This window comes from Dermacentor variabilis, unplaced genomic scaffold, assembly GCF_050947875.1.
Source record: "Dermacentor variabilis isolate Ectoservices unplaced genomic scaffold, ASM5094787v1 scaffold_17, whole genome shotgun sequence".
In the NCBI taxonomy this organism is placed as follows: domain Eukaryota; kingdom Metazoa; phylum Arthropoda; class Arachnida; order Ixodida; family Ixodidae; genus Dermacentor; species Dermacentor variabilis.
The window spans coordinates 8,276,745-8,294,671 of NW_027460335.1; the positions used below are offsets into that span (position 1 = coordinate 8,276,745).

General features: G+C 47.2%; 6 non-coding genes across 6 annotated transcripts; all 6 read left to right on the plus strand.

Moving 5' to 3' along the window:
• The first annotated feature begins 8,272 nt into the window (after window positions 1-8,272).
• On the plus strand, window positions 8,273-8,364 carry TRNAI-UAU (transfer RNA isoleucine (anticodon UAU)). Its single transcript is given in 2 exon segments — window positions 8,273-8,310; window positions 8,329-8,364. It is a non-coding gene; the product is annotated as a tRNA-Ile (tRNA).
• A 1,165-nt stretch (window positions 8,365-9,529) lies between these two features.
• TRNAI-UAU (transfer RNA isoleucine (anticodon UAU)) lies at window positions 9,530-9,621 on the plus strand. The gene is given in 2 exon segments: window positions 9,530-9,567; window positions 9,586-9,621. It is a non-coding gene; the product is annotated as a tRNA-Ile (tRNA).
• Window positions 9,622-9,922: 301 nt separating this feature from the next.
• TRNAI-UAU (transfer RNA isoleucine (anticodon UAU)) lies at window positions 9,923-10,014 on the plus strand. The gene is given in 2 exon segments: window positions 9,923-9,960; window positions 9,979-10,014. It is a non-coding gene; the product is annotated as a tRNA-Ile (tRNA).
• Window positions 10,015-13,756: 3,742 nt separating this feature from the next.
• On the plus strand, window positions 13,757-13,848 carry TRNAI-UAU (transfer RNA isoleucine (anticodon UAU)). Its single transcript is given in 2 exon segments — window positions 13,757-13,794; window positions 13,813-13,848. It is a non-coding gene; the product is annotated as a tRNA-Ile (tRNA).
• Window positions 13,849-13,953: 105 nt separating this feature from the next.
• Window positions 13,954-14,045, plus strand: TRNAV-UAC (transfer RNA valine (anticodon UAC)). The gene is given in 2 exon segments: window positions 13,954-13,991; window positions 14,010-14,045. It is a non-coding gene; the product is annotated as a tRNA-Val (tRNA).
• A 1,432-nt stretch (window positions 14,046-15,477) lies between these two features.
• Window positions 15,478-15,569, plus strand: TRNAI-UAU (transfer RNA isoleucine (anticodon UAU)). The gene is given in 2 exon segments: window positions 15,478-15,515; window positions 15,534-15,569. It is a non-coding gene; the product is annotated as a tRNA-Ile (tRNA).
• Window positions 15,570-17,927: the final 2,358 nt, after the last annotated feature.

The window sequence follows — 17,927 nt, forward strand, 5'->3', positions numbered from 1 at the left end:
CCGCAACAAAGCGACACCGGCAACCGGACAAGCACGGTGGCGTCTAGCGTTGTGCTAGACGTTAAAGATAAGCACCATGCTTCGGGTTACCCTTTAAGAACATTAGTGAATGATGGCTTCCAACCTGTCTTTTAGTTTCGCCACACTTAATGTGCGAGGACTGGCTGCTAAGAAAAAGCAGAGTCAGGTCTATCGACTCTTGGTGGACCAGGACATTGACGTGTTGGCAGTACAAGAAACAAAAGTTGAAGGGGAGGAAGAAACCGGAGGCATGGTGCTTCGTTTCACGTCTAAGTATTTTGTGTTTGTTAGCCATGCCGTGGGAACGTCTGCTGGCTGCATCATTTTTGTTAAAAAATTGCAAAGCCTTGTGATACAAAATTATTTTTCATGTGTGTCGGGTAGGATTGTGTGGTGCGATTTTTCGTTTGGCGAGCGTGACTGGCGGGTCATTTGTATTTATGCACCAAACGCGGATAAAGACCGAACCATTTTCTTTTCGGAGATTAAGAAGCATCTCAATGTCACGAAACAACTGGTTTTGCTAGGGGACTTCAATTGCGTATTGAGTGGGAGGGATAGAGCGACAAGAAAGAGACCGAACGACAAGAGCACCGTATTGTTAAAAGAACGGATAGACGAGCATGATATTGCCGACGTTGCCGAATGTCTAGAAGGGGAACGCGAGGTGCAGTACACGCATTTTCAGGGCTCTAGCCATGCTCGGCTAGACAGGATTTACGTGTCCCTTCAAATCATACCTGCATGTAACACTTACATTGTACTACCCGTCTCTTTCTCAGACCATTGCTTAGTGAAATGCAATGTGGGTGAAAAAAAAAGATGTAATCGTTTTAACTGGGATCTGTGGAAATTTAACGCAACGCTACTACGTGACGAGCACTTTATCTTTTTTGTGTCAGAAGAAATAAACGAGGTTAAACTGGACGGTAATAAGCAGATAGGTGTTGATTGGGAATTACTAAAACAAAGTTTTAAAATAAAGGCAATCGCAAGAAGCAGCGTCTTGAAATACTGTGAAAAAATGAGAGAGAACGGGCTGAAGGAAACATTGCGGAAACAAATTGCGCTGGAAAGCAAAGCGCCAGGTCTTTTTAAAGAAGACCTACTTAGGATAAAACAACAGCTGGAACAATTCGAGGAAAACCGCTGTCGCGGGGCGCTCGTTCGAGCCAGAGCACAATCATGGGCCGTGGGTGAAGCGCCCACGAAACGGGCGCTAGGTATCGAGAAGACGCATGCGCGGCGAAACGAAATAGAAGTGATTGAAGAGAATGGCCAAGAACTGAATGACCGGGAGAGCATCGCAGGTGCTTTTCACCGGCATTACGAGCGGCTCTTTGCATACCAGCCAGTCGATATCGAGGCATACAGAGCAAACTATCTTTCTCGTATGCCTCAACTATCAGCGGAAACGAAGTTACTTCTAGAAGCACCCATTACGCATGCTGAAATAGAAAGTGCTATAGATAACCTGAGCCCTAATAAGTCGCCAGGCCGGGATGGTCTTGGCGCGGCCTTTTATAAAGCGTTCAAGAACGAGTTGGTGCCTTTGTTGAAAGCGTTGTTTGACGAAGTTTTTGCTACGAACACATTACCACCGTCTTTCTCTGAAGCCCATACCGTCCTTATTCCTAAGACGAACCAAAAAGCAATGCTGAGCCGAGTCACAGCATACAGACCCATTTCATTGACCAACACGGATTACAAAATTTTAATGAAAGTTCTTGCAAGCCGATTCAAGTCAATAATTAAGGATCTTGTAGGACCACACCAAACTTGTGGTATAAAGGGACGCACTATCGCGACAAATGTACACACGATGAGAGGCGTCTTGGAATGCTGTGACCATTTTCAATATGCCGTTGCCATCCTGCAGATAGATTTAGAAAAAGCCTTTGATTTTGTCTCACATGAAATTTTGTTATTAGTTGTTGAGCACGTGAATGTAGGATCAATCATTGCTGATGAGGTAGCTCTGGCGTACCGGAACTGCTCAACATGGCTGATTATTAATAAGACACTGGGGGCCCCCATTAAAATAGAGCGTTCCGTGCGCCAGGGGTGTCCTCCAAGCCCGCTTTTGTTTGCCATCTATCTAGAAAGCTTTTGTTTGGCAATTATTGAAAACAGTAGCATAAAGGGCTTCAAACTCATGGAAGCCGAAGTGAAACTCCTGGCATATGCAGACAATGTAGCGGTGTGCTGTACAACTTAAGAAAGCATTACAGAGGTAACATTCATTGTTAAACATTTCGGAAACACAACAGGGAGCTTTGCAAATTGGAATAAGTGTCTCGGTTCTTGGCATGGTGAATGGCAGTCAACACCGGAAATGTTCGCCAACATTAGATGGATTAAAGCACCAGCTAAATACTTGGGCGTTCCGCTCGAACATTACCGGCGGAATGAGGGCTATTGGCTAGAGGAGGCCAAACGACTCAAGGAAAAAACAACAAATTGGAAAGGTGCTCATCTCTCGATGTATGCGAGAGCTACTGTATGTAACTTGTTTTTAATAAGCAAAATATGGTACGTTATGCTAGTTTTCTGTTGCTCTCGTATAAATGTGCAAAGGTTCCATAGAGTTTTTGCTGTGTTCCTTTGGGCATCAGAATGGCAGCGGTGCAGCCGCACAAACTTATTTAGGAGAGTCAAGGACGGGGGCTTAGGCCTGTCGCATCTTTTTGTTAAGCAGCTAGTAAACCGGTTTTCTTTTTTTCGAGACGTGCATGACCCCTTTCTGCGCACGATGTGCCAGTTACGAGTGAGCAAGCATCTGCCGATGTACGTGGTCTGCACTTTAAGTATGCCTGGTGCTCTTCGAGGGTACCTAAGGGAAGTCGTTGACAGTGTCCGTTTTCTGTCCGTACGTTTTTCTAATGATGGTCTCTTTTCGGTGTCGCGGAAGAAATTGTACAGGGATGTAGTTGCTATGATTATGCCTGTTTCGATGTACAGAGCCATAAACAGTGGAGGACGGGGAAATGACGTGTTAAAGCGTGTTAAGAAAATGCAGGTGCAGCCAAACACTAAATACTTGTTCTTTAAGTTGCATACCGGAACTTTGCCGGTACGGGCCTTTTTACAAGAGATGCGTTTTTATTTACCATGGGGAGCAAACTGTCTTATATTAAACAATTCGAAACAATTACCCATGTTTTTTGCATTGTTGGACAGGGGTTTTCTTTTGGGACGTTCCTCAAAGAACACTACAGAAAGAATTGCCTTTAAGTCCATTAGGTATTAGATTTATGATGGCTGAAAATGAGGACGGCATGCCTTTGGACTTAATTATGCTAATGGGTCTCCACTGTTTATGGCGGGCTCGAATGGCCGGTTTCTTTCGTGAGCCTGACAGCCGGCCTGCGCGGCTGCTCTTCCGGGAAGCTATTCCCATGTTCATTGATGTAATTAAAGAACAAGAATGTCCTCCGGATTGGCTGGCGAGGTTTGAGCCCGTCGCCACATTAAAGGAATTTTAAACTTGACATGGCCAGCCACAATGTGACTGACCGCACAATATGCATGCGCACAAAGTTGAATGTGTGTTTGTGTATATTTATGTATCGCTTACCTTACTTCAAGAAATGATGCCCTTTGTGTTAGCTTGGTGAAACTTCCGGCAATAAAAGAAAATCCCCAGTGGCGCAATTGGTTAGCACACGGTACTTATACGACAGTCAGGCACTCGTGTTGGTGCCTGGCTGAGCAACGCTCTGCCTCCGGTGTCACGGCGCCGGTCACATACGACGCGAGTGCCGCGTTTTACGTTGCGGGATCTGTCGTCGCTTCGGCCACGAAGATACCCAGTGCGTGCGAAGTTACGCGAATGTGACAGGGTTTGGCAAGAGCGACGTGATCAACGAACACCTAATGGACCAAGCTGACGCAGAGCACACAGCTGGGGAGGGCGAGGTCCAGCCTAACTCTGACGAGACGCCAGCCGCTACGAGCCATGACAAAGAGCCGCAGGAGGAAGCCAGCAAAGAAGAAAATATGGCACAGAAGCAGGCGACAGAAAGCAGCAAAGAAGGTGAAGCTGTGCTCGGAACCGCCGAGGAGACCATGGACGACAGCCCTGGAATCGTTGGGGGCAGCGCTGAGGCGCTGAATAGCGGCCACTCTACCGCTCTCTCAAAAAAACCCCGAGACGAAAGCGTTGGAAATGCTGGAAAAGGAGAAGACCTGAGTTCAGCTGAAGGACCGCCGGCCAAGACTACCACCTCTCGGCGGCTTTCGCTGAAGCCCAAACCGAACGTGCCACCGCACAAGAGCGTGCCTCCACGTGCCTCCACACCGCCAGCAGTGCCCCTCCCTTAGGTGGCCCGCTGGTTGGTAGTAAAGAACGAATGAACTGAGGGTGGATGTGTAGGTTGCAGTTTCCATGATGTGTGCCGACAAGGAGGACGCGAGGGCTTCGACCAGTGTGGCGGAGCCATTTAACGATGTCGTCCAGTCCAGGGCTGTAAGTCCGTTAGCAGTAAAATTGCATCAGGTGCCAAGTAGTCCATCTGTCCCTCAGCTTTCTAAACATGGCTTCAAAATAGGGACACTCAATGTGCGTGGCCTGTCGACGAGAAAGCGGCAAGCTCAGCTTAAAAGGCTATTAATGGACCATGACATGGATATTCTTGCAGTTCAGGAAACAAAAATTGAAGGCGAGGAACAGACGGATAGAATGGTTGAAGTGTTTAAATCAAATTACAATGTTTGTGTTAGTCATGCTAATGGGAAGTCTGGAGGATGTGTTATTTTTCTGCGTAACACTGTCGGTATTATTGAGGAGACTGTAGTAGCACTCGATAATGGCCGATTAGTTATGTGTGACCTGTCTTGCAATGAAGTAGACTGGAGAATTATCTGTATTAACGCTCCGAACAAAGCAAGCGAGCGAAAAGTGTTTTTGAATATATGGCCACCTTCATAAGTTGTGATAGGAGAATTCTTTTATTAGGTGATTTTGATTTTGCATATTTGCCCGAGGACACCTCTAAAGATGTGTTCATGAACGAAAAGAGTGCAGAAATGCTCAGATCCACCGTTCAAGAGTATGACCTTGTTGATGTGGGTGATGCACTACGTGAAAACCAAGTAATGTTCACTCATTTTCAAGGGCGGAGTCACGCAAGGCTCGATAGGGCGTATGTGTCCGCGGAACTGGTACCCAATTGTAATCAGTACACGGTTAAACATGTTAGCTTTAGTGACCACAGTTTAGTGATGTTCACAATCGGTTCTAAAGTGAAGGAGTGTCGTTTTAATTGGCAGCTGTGGAAGCTCAATGAAAAGTTACTACAGGACGAAAGATTCGTCGACGAAGTAACTGAAAGAATTAAAGAATTGCATGCAAGAGAACCTAAACGTTGGTTCTATGCGTGGGATCAATTTAAAAGCGAGGTTAAAAATATAGCAATTCAAAGGGCGTGTGTATTAAGCCGTCAGGCAAAACAGCGAGAAAAAGAACTAAACAGTACGCTGAAGTATCTTGTAGATGTTGAAAGCGCAGTCCCTGGGCATTTTACAACTTAAATAAAAACAAAAACAAAAGAGCAGCTGGAAGCCATTCAGACTGAAAGATACGAGGCAGCGGTAGCAAGATAACGCGCCGAGCGAATTTGGTTAGATGAAGCCCCGACGAAACGGGCACTCGCAGACGAGAAGAGATATGTGACAAAGAAACAAATTAGGGAAATTTGCTATCGCGGCGTTCTTTCACGTGATCAAGAAACCATTCCAAGCGCTTTCGACGAAATGTATTCTAATTTGTTTATCAGTAAAGTAGAAATAATTGAGAAGTTCAAGACACATCTTTTGCCACTCGTGCCAGTACTGCAGGACGAAGTAAAGACGGAACTCGAGAAACCTATAAGTATTGAAGAGTTAGAACGAGCAATCCATGAGCTTAGTTAGACAAAGGCCCCGGGGCCCGACGGCCTAGGGCCTAGCTTCTACAAGTGTTTCAAGCGTCAAATGGTGGAAATACTCTACACCATCATAACTGAAGCGTACGAAGTTAAACGACTGCCTCCATCTTTCAGTTCCAGCCATATCGTCATGATACCAAAGACTGATGAGCCTGCCAAGTTGCAGTCGATGGAAGCATATCGACCAATTAGTCTCACGAACGTTGATTGTCACATGCACATGAAGGTCCTGGCCAAAAGGCTTCAGTCAGTTATTACATCTGTTTTGGCCCACATTAGACATTTGGTGTTAAGGGGAGAAAGATATTAACAAACATCCACACAGCGAGAACTGTTCTCGAGTGCTGTGACGTAACTCTCGGACACGAGGCAATGGTACAGTTAGACCTCGAGAAAGCCTTCAATGAGGTTGCCCACAGTATATTGTTTCCTCTGCTCGAACACATCAACATCGGAAAAGTTCTTCAAGAAGGGGTGCGAATGGCATACGCAGACTGCAGTGCAAGGCTCATAATTAACAACAAGCTGAGCTCTAGTATACCGGTTCGGTCGAGTGTGCGTCAGGGATGCCCGGCCTCGCCCTTGCTTTTCGCCATATTTCTAGAGCCATTCTGTTTAAAGGTGTTGCACAACAAGAAGGTCAATGGATTCCGACTTCATATGCACGAAGTTAAAATCCGGTCATATGCTGATGGCATAGCGATTTTTTGTGGCGAGCATGACAGCATTGTTGAGGCAGTGAAAGACGCAAAAATGTTCTGTAAACTTACTGGTAGTGCCATAAGCTGGTAGAAAAGCATTGGTTTTTGGCACGGAGAATGGGAAAGTAGGCCTGCTTATGTGGAAAACATCAAATTCATTCAGAGGCCCTCTCGATATCTAAGAGTCCCATTGGAACACTACCGCGATGGAAAAACGCATTGGGTAGGTGAAATAGAACGAGTCAAACCACAGACGGTGAAGTGGGGAGGTCACAACCTGTCTATGTTCGGACGAGCAACTGTGTGTAATTTGTTTCTGGTAGCAAAGGTGTTCTACCTACTGCAAGTTTTATGTATGTCCAGAGTATGCGTGCAGAAGTAGCACCGAATTTTCGCTTTTTATATATGGGGATCATCATGGAAGCGCACAACTCGTTTAAATTTGTTCCTTCCCATGCGCAAAGGAGGCTTGGGCCTATCTCATTTATTCCTAAAATAGGTAGTTTCAAGTTTTTGTTTTTTACGAGACCAAAGAGATGGTTTTTTGCGGTCCGTAATTCAATGGCGATTGTTTGATGCGTTGCCCGATATCATTGTGACGTCACATGCTGGACCTAAGGAAGCGATCAAAGGCTTCTGGTCAGAGGTGGTGAATGCTTATCGCCTCCTCAGTGCCCATTTTTACGCAGATTACTTGCATACTGCAAAACGAAAACGATTGTATAAAGACTTATTAGACATTATGTGCCCAGTGCCTGTGTACCGAGCTCTGTATAACTTAGGACACGAAAAGGACGTATTGAACCGGGTGAGAAAGATGCCTGTGCAGGCGACCACTAAATCATTTTTCTTTTGTTTGCACACTGGTCGCTCCCTGTCAAGCCGTGGCTCCAAGAGAAAGGATTCTTCCTTCCTTGCAGCGTTAACTGCAACATTTGCCAAAAGCCTGAAACAATAGAGCACATATTCCTAAACTGCTGGGATTCAGTATTTCTGTGGGACATTCTCCAGCGAACAATTAAGAAGGATTTACCGTTGACGACATTTGGTATTAAGTTTTTTCCGTTGACTGACTTAGAGTGAGTGCCGTGTGATATGGTGATGCTCCTTTGCATGCACAGCGTGTGGAAAACTAGGATGGCTGCAAGAAATGAGGAGGTGAATCCAAGACCAGCCAGGGACTATTTCATTGACAATATTATTTATGTGCGCGAAGTCTTAAAAACCCAAACAGAGCCGCCAGACTGGCTACCTATCCTTGATCAGCTAGTGATGATCAAGCAATTTTAACTAAGCTCCACATTCGAATGCGCAGCGGTTCCTTTTTTGACATCACTGCATATGTGGAATTCAGAGATTGAATTCGTGCTTTATATATCCGTAAATGTACAGTTCTCAAAACAGGAAACAAACAAAAAAAGACTCAATCCCTAGTGGCGCCATTGGTTAGCCCACGGTCTTATACTACAGTCCTCGTGAGCCATACCGCGGTTGTGAGTTCGAGCCTCACCTGCGGAATGTTCCTTTATGTTCGGCATTCGCGAAAAAAGTCCTCATACGCACGCCAATTTATCATTCCATTGTTACCGGATATATGCGCACTTAGGTTCCGGCTGCACTCAATCCCCAGTGGCGCAATTGGTTAGCGCACGGTACTTATACGACAGTTCTCGTGAGCCATGCCGGGGTTGTGAGTTCGAGCCTCACCTGGGGAATGTTCTTTTGTATTCGACATTCCGCAACTGATGAACAGGTTCTTCTTTTTTCGAGACACAAATGGCCCATTTCTGCGCACCGTGATTCAAATGAGGCTGTCAAGAGCACTTCCCGAATTTTTAGTAGGCACTGGAATAATGCCAGGATCTGTCCGCGGTTTCTTTCGGGAAATAGTTGACAGTGTTTCTTTTTTTGCAGGTTCGTTTTTCAAGTGAATATTTGTGGACTGCAAAACGGAAAAAGTTATACCGTGATTTGTGTGATAGTGTTTTGCTTGTACCCATGTACAGAGCAGTGTACATTGGAGGCCCAGGCCTAGACGTACTGAAAAGGGTGAAGACGATGCCAGTTCAACCAGCCACGAAATCTTTCTTCTTCAAATTACATACCGGTACCTTATCTGTTAAAATCTTCCTGGAAAAACGTGGGTTCTACGTGCCATGGGGAACCCACTGCGTTATTTGTAAAAAACCAGAAAGCATAGATTATGTCTTCATCCACTGTTGAGAAGGGGTTTTTTCTGGGACATGTTGCAAAGGACATTAAAAAAGGAGTTACCGATAGATCCACACGCAATCAGATTTCTGGCAGTAAATGATGACGAAGGATTCCCGTACGACCTTATCATGCTTACGGGCCTCCACTGTTTATGGCGTGCAAGAATGGCGGACTACCATTGTGACCCGGATGCCCGACCGGCGCGTGTATACTTCCGAGAATGCATGAAGCGATATGTAGAAGTGCAGAAGTTGCAACAGCCTGTTCCTGAGTGGCTGTCGAGGGTTGAACCCCTGACAGCGCTCAAGGAATTTTGATACGACAATATCACGTCACAGTAGCGGACGGCAACGAATGTGTTCATTACTGTTTCTCGTTCGGTATTTGGATTCATTATTCATTCTTTCGTTTTTGTGTATATCATTTAAGGAATGTGTGTTGTGGTGATATGTCGAGGACTGGCAATAAAGAAAAAGTGGCGCAATTTGTTAGCGCACGGTACTTATACGACAGTTCTCGAGGGCCATGCCGGGGTTGTGAGTTCGAGCCTCACCTGGGGAATGTTCTTTTATATTCGACGTTCGAGAAAAAAGTCCTCATACGCACACCAATATATTATTCAATTCTTACCCGATATATGCTCACTTAGGTTTCTGCTGCACTCAATCCCCAGTGGCGCAATTGGTTAGCGCACGGTACTTATACGACAATTCTCGTGAGCCATGCCGGGGTTGTGAGTTCGAGCCTCACCTCGGGAATGTTCTTTTATATTAGACATTCGAGAAAAAGTTCTCATACGCACGCCAATTTATCATTCCATTGTTACCCGATATATACTCACTTAGGTTTCTGCAGCACTCAATCCCCAGTGGCGCAATTGGTTAGCGCACGGTACTTATACGACAGTTGTCGTGAGCCATGCACGGGTTGTGAGTTCGAGCTTCACCTGGGGAATGTTCTCTTATATTCGACATTCGAGCAAAAAGTCCGCATACGTACGCCAATTTATCATTCCATTGTTACCCGATATATACTTACTTAGATTTCTGCTGCACTCAATCCCCAGTGGCGCAATTGGTTAGCGCACGGTACTTATATGACAGTTCTCGTGAGCCATGCCGGGGTTGTGAGTTCGAGCCTCACCTGGGGAATGTTCTTTTATATTCGACATTCGAGAAAAACGTCCTCATACGCACGCCAATTTATCATTCCATTGTTACCCGATATATGCTCACTTTGGTTTCTGCTGCACTCAATCCCCAGTGCCACCATTCTGCTTCCGGCTCCCGAGCTCAACGGATCGCGGGATCATGAGCTCCAGTGGAGCGGCTTATGCGGCTGTTAGCCGCGGCAACAGGCTTTCGACATCGGACGATAAGGATTACCAGATTATTTTGCCTCAGCTACCTACAGGACGCATCATGTTAAACACAGTTTTTTTGCACGGCGACACTCGTGTTCGCCCGTTTCGCGTAGAGGATTTTCGGGACGCGCTTCAAGCTCTTGGTATGCTATCTGGCGTCGTCGCCCTTGGAGCGTACGAAATCGACCACGTATGGGCGGTGACGACGAAGACAGCCGAGGCGGCCCAATAGCTGGCTGCACTGAAGGAGCTTCAGGTCAAGGGGCGTCGCTGCCTGGTCATCGACCCTAAAGAACAGCAGGTGAAGCTTCGTCTTCACTGGCTTCTTCATGGTGTGGATGATGAAGACGTAAAGACTGCGCTGGCTTCCTTTGGCAAAGTCACAGAAGTAACCCGGAAGCGCTGGCGAGTGGATGGCGTTTCCAACAAGGGCTCGACAACCCGAACTGTGCTGCTGCAGCTGAAGGCTGGACTGAAAGTCGACGACCTGCCCCACCAGATCCGCGTCGCCGGCGAGCTCGCGCTGGTCGTAGCCCCAGGTCGCCCCATGCAGTGCCTGCGCTGCCGGGGCTCTGGTCACGTTCGTCGAGAATGTAAGGTTCCCCGTTGCTCCCGGTGCAGGCTTTTCGGACACAGCGACACGGACTGTGTACGTTGATACGCAGTAGCCGCGGGGTCGGCGGAGAGCGAGCAAAGTAAAGAACGTCACAGTTAGTGATCACTGCTTGGTGATAGCGACACTAGGAACCAAGACAAAAGTGTCCAAGTTCAGTTGGAACTTGTGGAAATGAAACGATACACTGTTGGATGATGAAATTTTTGTTAAAAAGGTAAAGGAAAAGAGAGATGAAATATGTTTCGTTGAATCTTCCAATTTCACATCGCTTTGGGAGCAATTTAAGAATGAAGGAAAGATTGCAGCGATTGAACGAGCTTGCGTGCGGCGCAGATTTGAAAAACAGCAAGAGAAAGAACTTAGGAGCACTTTAGATTATATGATTGCAGTTGAGAGTGCTAACCCTGGACACTTTAGCAAGGAACTACGTGACCTTAAAAGTAAGCTTGAAGTGATAGATGAAAGGAAATATCGTGGAGCGGTCGTCAGAGCACGGGCTGAAAGACTATGGCTAGGGGAAACGCCTACTAAGCGGGCACTCGGTAAAAAAAAGGCAAGCAGTAAAAAAAGATATTAAAAAATAAGATATTAAAACTAAGTGACACGTGACAAGGAATCGATAGAGAAAGCGTTTGTTGAATGCTATCAAAAACTGCTAAGCCCAAAAATAAAAGATACAGAAGCCTTTCGAAACAAATTTCTGTCGCACATGCCAAGGCTAGGCGATGAAGTAAGACAAACGCTTGAACTGCCAATTAGTGTACATGAAATAAAACAGGCCATTGATGAACTAAGCACCGACAAAGCACCTAGGCCTGATGGACTAGGGGCTGCCATTTACAAATGCTTCAAGGAAGAACTGGCACAAGCGTTACATCGCGTGATAAATGAATGCTACGATCAAAAAAAGAGCACCTTCATCGTTTAGAAAATGCCATGTAGTACTTATTCCAAAATCGGATGATCCCAGGAAATTGTTGGCTGTTGAGGCCTATCGACCTATAAGTCCCAGGAATGTAGTCTATAAGATATTTACGAAGGTGCTAGCCAAGAGATTGCAGAGCGTTATCACACACCTCGTATTACCTCACCAGACATGCGGTATCAAAGGAAGGACAATTTACACAAACATACACACCGTAGAACTATTCTGGAATGATGTGACACGACTCACGACAACATAGCTATGATACAACTGGATATTCAGAAAGCATTTGATAGAGTTAATCATGACATATTACAGTTATTATTAGAACATTGTAATGTAGGCAGTGTTATCACTGAAGGCATCAAGATGGTGTATGAAGGGTGTGCAGTAAACCTTAAAGTCAACAACACCTTAAGTGAAAACATTCCAGTACTGTCCGGTATAAAACAAGGGTGTGCGTGTTCGTCTCTTCTTTTTGCACTTTATTTGGAACCCTTATGTTTAAAAATTCGCATAAATACAAGCGTGCATGGCTATTCCTTTTATGCTACTGAAGTAAAGATACTGGCAAATGCGGATGACATAGCCATATTCTGCAAAGACAAGGGCAGTATTAAAGAAGTTGTTAAGGAAGCTACATCATTCTGCAGTGCTACCGGAAGTACCATTAGCTGGGACAAATCTCTGGGCATTTGGCATGGAAATTGGGGGCAAGCGCCGGAAGCGTATGCAAACATGCGATGGACAAGTATTCGTGCTAGATACTTGGGGGTTCCTCTTCAGCATTATCGAAGTACTGCAGAATACTGGGCAGGAGAGACAGAAAGGCTCAAGGATCAGTCTCAAAAATGGGGAGGGCCTAACTTTTCTATGTTTTCCCGCGCTACAGTCTGCAAGGTGTTTTTGTTGCAAAAGTGTTTTATGTACTTCAAGTGTTCAGTATGAGCAGAACTTGTGTCCAAAAATTACACAGAGTGTTTGCCACCTCTATATGGAATTCTACCTGGGAACGCACCAGTCTGTGAAACTTGTTCCTTTCGGTGCAAAACGGAGGGCTTCGTCTGTGTCATTTATTTTTGAAACAAATAGTTTCAAGATTTTTCTTTCTGAGAGACCAAAGTGATGTTTTCTTGTGTACTGTTATACACATGAGGCTGTGTAATCATATCCCGGATTATATTGGTGTCATCAAACGCACATACGCGTGGAACACTGAGCAGTTTTTGGCGCGAAATAGTGTCCGCATATCAAGTACTGAAGCCACGGTTTTCCTTAGAATGCTTGAGCGCAGTGGAGCGTAAACGTTTGTACAAACATCTAATTGATGTTTTTTTACCAATACCGTTGTACCACTCCAACTGTCAACTAGGACAAGAACGAGACGTTTTAAAACGAGTTCGAAAAATGCCAGTAAGAGCGTCAGCTAAATCATTCTTTTTCCAACTGCACACGGGTACGCTCGCTGTAAAACCGTGGCTTCAAAGCAAAGGTATCTTTGTCCGATGGGGATTACCCTGCCTGATATGTCGGAAGGAGCAAACCACAGAACATATCTTTTTGGATTGTCACGATGCTGTTTTCCTGTGGGACATACTTAAGCGGACACTTCAGAAAGATTTGCCAGTAACACCCTTCGGTATCCGATTCTTGCCATGTGAAAACCCAGATGAAATCCCATGCGACATGTGCATGTTACTGTGTTTGCATAGTGTGTGGAAAACGAGGATGGCGGTCAGAAATGCGGATGTCAACGCAAGATTGGCCATGCAAAACTTCAGTGAAAACTGTGTGTACATACGGGATGTTCTCAAAATCCAGAGGGACCCACCGGATTCGATACCTGTTCTTGATAAGCTGGCTTCTCTGAAGCCATTTTAGGCTCACCCTCCAGCCATGAAAAGGCTCACGCGTCTTTTATTGTACTTGTAAAAGTGTATTTATGTGTTCTGTGTTTGGAAGTGCCAAACCAGTAATAAAGAAAAAAAATCCCCAGTGTCGCAATCGGTTAGCGCACGGTACTTATACGACAGCTCTCGTGAGCCATGCCGGGGTTGTGAGTTCGAGCCTCACCTGGGGAATGTTCTTTTATATTCGACATTCGAGAAAAAAGGCCTCGTACGCACGCCAATTTATCATTCCATTGTTACCCGATATATGCTCACTTTGGTTTCTCCTGCACTCAATCCCCAGTGGCGCAATTGGTTAGCGCACGGTACTTACACGACAGTTCTCGTGAGCCATGCCGGGGTTGTGAGTTCGAGCCTCACCTCGGGAATGTTCACTTATATTCGACATTCGAGAAAAAAGTCGTCATACGCACGCGAATTTATCATTCCATTGCTACCCGATCTATGCTCACTTAGGTTTCTGTTGCACTCAATCCCCAGTGGCGCAATTGGTCATTCTGCGTCCGGCTCCCGAGCTAAACGGATCGCGGAATCATGGGCTCCAATGGAGCGGCATGTGCGGCTGTTAGCCGCGGCAACAGGCTTCTGACGGAGGAAGATAAGGATTTCCAGATTATTTTGCCTCGGCTACCTACAGGACGCATTGTGTGAAACACAGTTTTTTGCGGGGTGACACTCGTGTTCGCCCGTTTCGCGTAGAGGATTTTCGGGACGCGCTTCAAGCTCTTGGTATGCTCTCTGGCGTCGTCGCCCTTGGAGCGTACCAAATCAATCACGTATGGGCGGTAACGATAAAGGCAGCCGAGGCGGCCCAAAAACTGGCTGCACTGAAGGAGCTTCAGGTCAAGGGGCGATGCTGCCTTGTCATCGACCCTAAAGAACAGCAGGTGAAGCTTCGTCTCCATTGGTTTCTTCATGGTGTGGATGATGAAGACGTTAAGACTGCGCTGGCTTCCTTTGGCAAAGTGACAGAAGTAACCCGGGAGCGCTGGCGAGTAGACGGCGTTTCCGACAAGGGCTCGACGACGCGCGCAGTGCTGCTGCAGCTGAAGGCTGGAATGAAAGTTGACGACCTGCCCCACTAGATCCGCGTCGCCGGCGAGCTTGCGCTGGTCGTAGCCCCAGGTCACCCCATGCAGTGCCTGCGCTGCCGGGGATCTGGTCACGTTCGTAGAGAATTTGTAGAGTATTCGTAGAGAAAAGCCTGCACCGTTGCACCCGGTGCAGGCTTTTCGGACACAACGACGCGGACTGTGCACGTACATGGGCATCAACCGCGCGGTCAGGGGAGAGCGAACCGTTGACATCAGACCACATGATGGAAGTGACCGAGGCCGAGGAAGCGGCCAAGGGAGCTGGAAACAGCAACGTGGCGGCAGAAATGAGCGTGACGACCATGCTGACTGAAGCAGGACCGAATAACGTGCCTCCTTCCGACGAGCCAGAAACCACACTAACCACCGTCAGGGCGGACCAGAAAGAGCATGAGAGCCGCCAGCCGGCTATTGAGACTACGGAGGCAGCGGAAAACGAAAACGCGACCCCTGCTAGTGCCCGCGTCGAAAGCGTCTCGGCACCGGTGAAGACGTCCCTGCAGCAAGAGGAAAAAGTCGACGGAAAGGTCGGCGGTGACACCGAGGCACCGCCCGCTAAGACGCTACCCGGAAGGCGCTCCACCCTCAAGCCTAAGCCCAGCCTGGAGGCTGACCGTAGGCTCACCCCGAAGCCGACCGAAGACGAACTCGGACGACGGCCACTGTATGGCCACTGTATGGCCACTTAGGTTTCTGCTGCACTCAATCCCCAGTGGCGCAATTGGTTAGCGCACGGTACTTATACGACAGTTCTCGTGAGCCATGCCGGGGTTGTGAGTTCGAGCCTCACCTGGGGAATGTTCTTTTATATTCGAGATTCGAGAAAAAGTCCTCATACGCAACCCAATTTATCATTCCATTGTTACCCGATATATGCTCCCCCACTTAGGTTTCTGCAGCACTCAATCCCCAGTGTCGCAATCCATCTCATTCCACTTCCGGCCACCGTTGTGTTCGGACGTGGGTAACATGGGCTCCCAAAGAGCGGACTCAGCGGCCCTTTCAAGCCGCGGAAACAGGTCTTTTGCTTCAGTCGACCAGGACTACCTAGTTGTATTGCCTCAATTGCCAACAGGTCGGGTTGTTACGGATACCATTTTTCTTCATGCGGATTTACTTGCCCGCCCATACCGAGTGGAAGGTATTCGCAATGCCTTGGAAAATCTTGGAGCACTTCCCGACGTTATCGCTTTGGGGGCGAACAGGATGAATCACGTTTGGGCCGTGACATTCAAGAGCACTGAAGCAACGAAGAAAATGTTGTCAAAAGGGAAATTCCGAGTGAAGAGTCGCCGGTGCCTGGTAGTTAACCCCAACGACCAAGGCGTACGAATGAAACTGCACTGGCTTCTTTACGGAGTCAGGGATGATGATGTGCGTGCGGCCTTGGCTCCGTATGGGAAGGTTACGGAAGTAACGAAGGAAAAATGGCGCGTACATGGTATTGCGGAAAGAGCATCGACAAGCCGCCTAGTGGCCATGAAACTGGGAGCCGGAGTCACTATCGACGACCCACCCCACCAGTTGCGTGTAGAAAGCGAACTCGCCCTAATTGTTGTGCCGAACCGAGCACCATTATGCCTCCGTTGCAACACCACCGGCCACATTCGATGTGACTGCCGTGTGCCTCGCCGTTCCCAGTGTAGGCGCTTCGGCCACACCGACCTAGACTGCGTGACCACATATGCCAGCATCACCGGAAAAGCAACGAAGGACGCAGATACAGAGCTCATAATGGATGAAGCAGATGACGAAAAAGCCGCTGGTGCTCGAAAGCAGGCCGACACAAAGAACGCAAATCAAAAAGTTGCCCGTACCGAAGCGTGAAAAGGCGTTTTTGCGGATAACCCCCCACCCCAGACAAACGGAGTCCCTGTGGCGGGGGAAACACAAGAGGCGGGCAAAGTCAAACCCGTAGAAGCAGCGTTGGGTGAGGAAGCAGAAGCCGACGCGCAGCCCATAGAACTTGAGCCTGGTGCTTCTACCAAGAGACCGAGCGACGATGCAGGCAGCGAAATGGGCAAGCCCAGTACAAGTAGCGGAAAAGAACCGCCCACCAAGACAGTCGTGAAGACCGACCTTCAATTCGGCAGACGACCCAGCTTCACACCGAGACCCAGCCTCCCTCTGACCGGAACACTGAGGGAAATAAGCCCTCGTAACAACGAGGGTCAACGCATAGAGCAGCGATTCCACCACTCACGAACACCGAGCACCTACCGTGGCGTCAAGTCCCCTAGCAACAGAGCCACAGCGGCATCGACCCGAGAACTGCTGGCTGGACGCGACGTTGCCCGTCGCCGGAAAGAATCGACCGTGTGGCAACATAAAAGATAGAGGTAAACTCCATGCGGTCCACCAGTTTCGGATTAAACATGACACTTAACCTTAAGAAGCCCCTTCGTCTAGGCACTTTAAACGTTCGCGGTTTGGCGAGCAGGAGACGCCTGTACCAATTAAGCCGGCTTTTTCAAGAAAATGATTTAGATATTGTCGCCGTACAAGAGACAAAGGTGGAAGGCCAGGAACAGACGGACCGCATGGTGCAACCATTTAGAGCAATGTATAACGTCTCCGTGTGTCATGCAGTTAGAACTTCTGGAAGCTGCGCGCTCATTATTCGTAAAAATGCTGGTATTGTAGAGGAACAAGTTATTATATGTGGAACTGGCCGATTTGTCATACTTGATTGTTCTTTTTCTGGCTTTAGGTGCCGCATTTTCTGCGTGTAGGCTCCAAATGATGAATGTGCACGTAGAAATTTTTTCAACAGCTAGAAGAATACCTGAAGTGCGAGCGATACCTTATATTAATGGGGGATTTCAACTGTTTGTGCAGAGCACAAGACCGAGCTGAACAAATGAAACGAAGGGATACGAGCGCACAGTTTTTAAACATACTTGTGAATGATTATGACTTGGAAGATGTCAGTATTCTATTATCGACTGGCAAAGCTTCCGTTTATACGCACTATCAAGGTGAAAGTCATGCGCGATTAGACCGAGCTTATATTGCAATGCAGCTCGTGCCATTCTGTAAAACTTACGAGATTAAACATGTATCCTTTTCTGATCATAGTCTAGTGACGTTTAATTTATGGCAAAAACGAAATGAAATTTAATTGGGATCTTTGGAAGCTTATTACCAAGCTGCTCG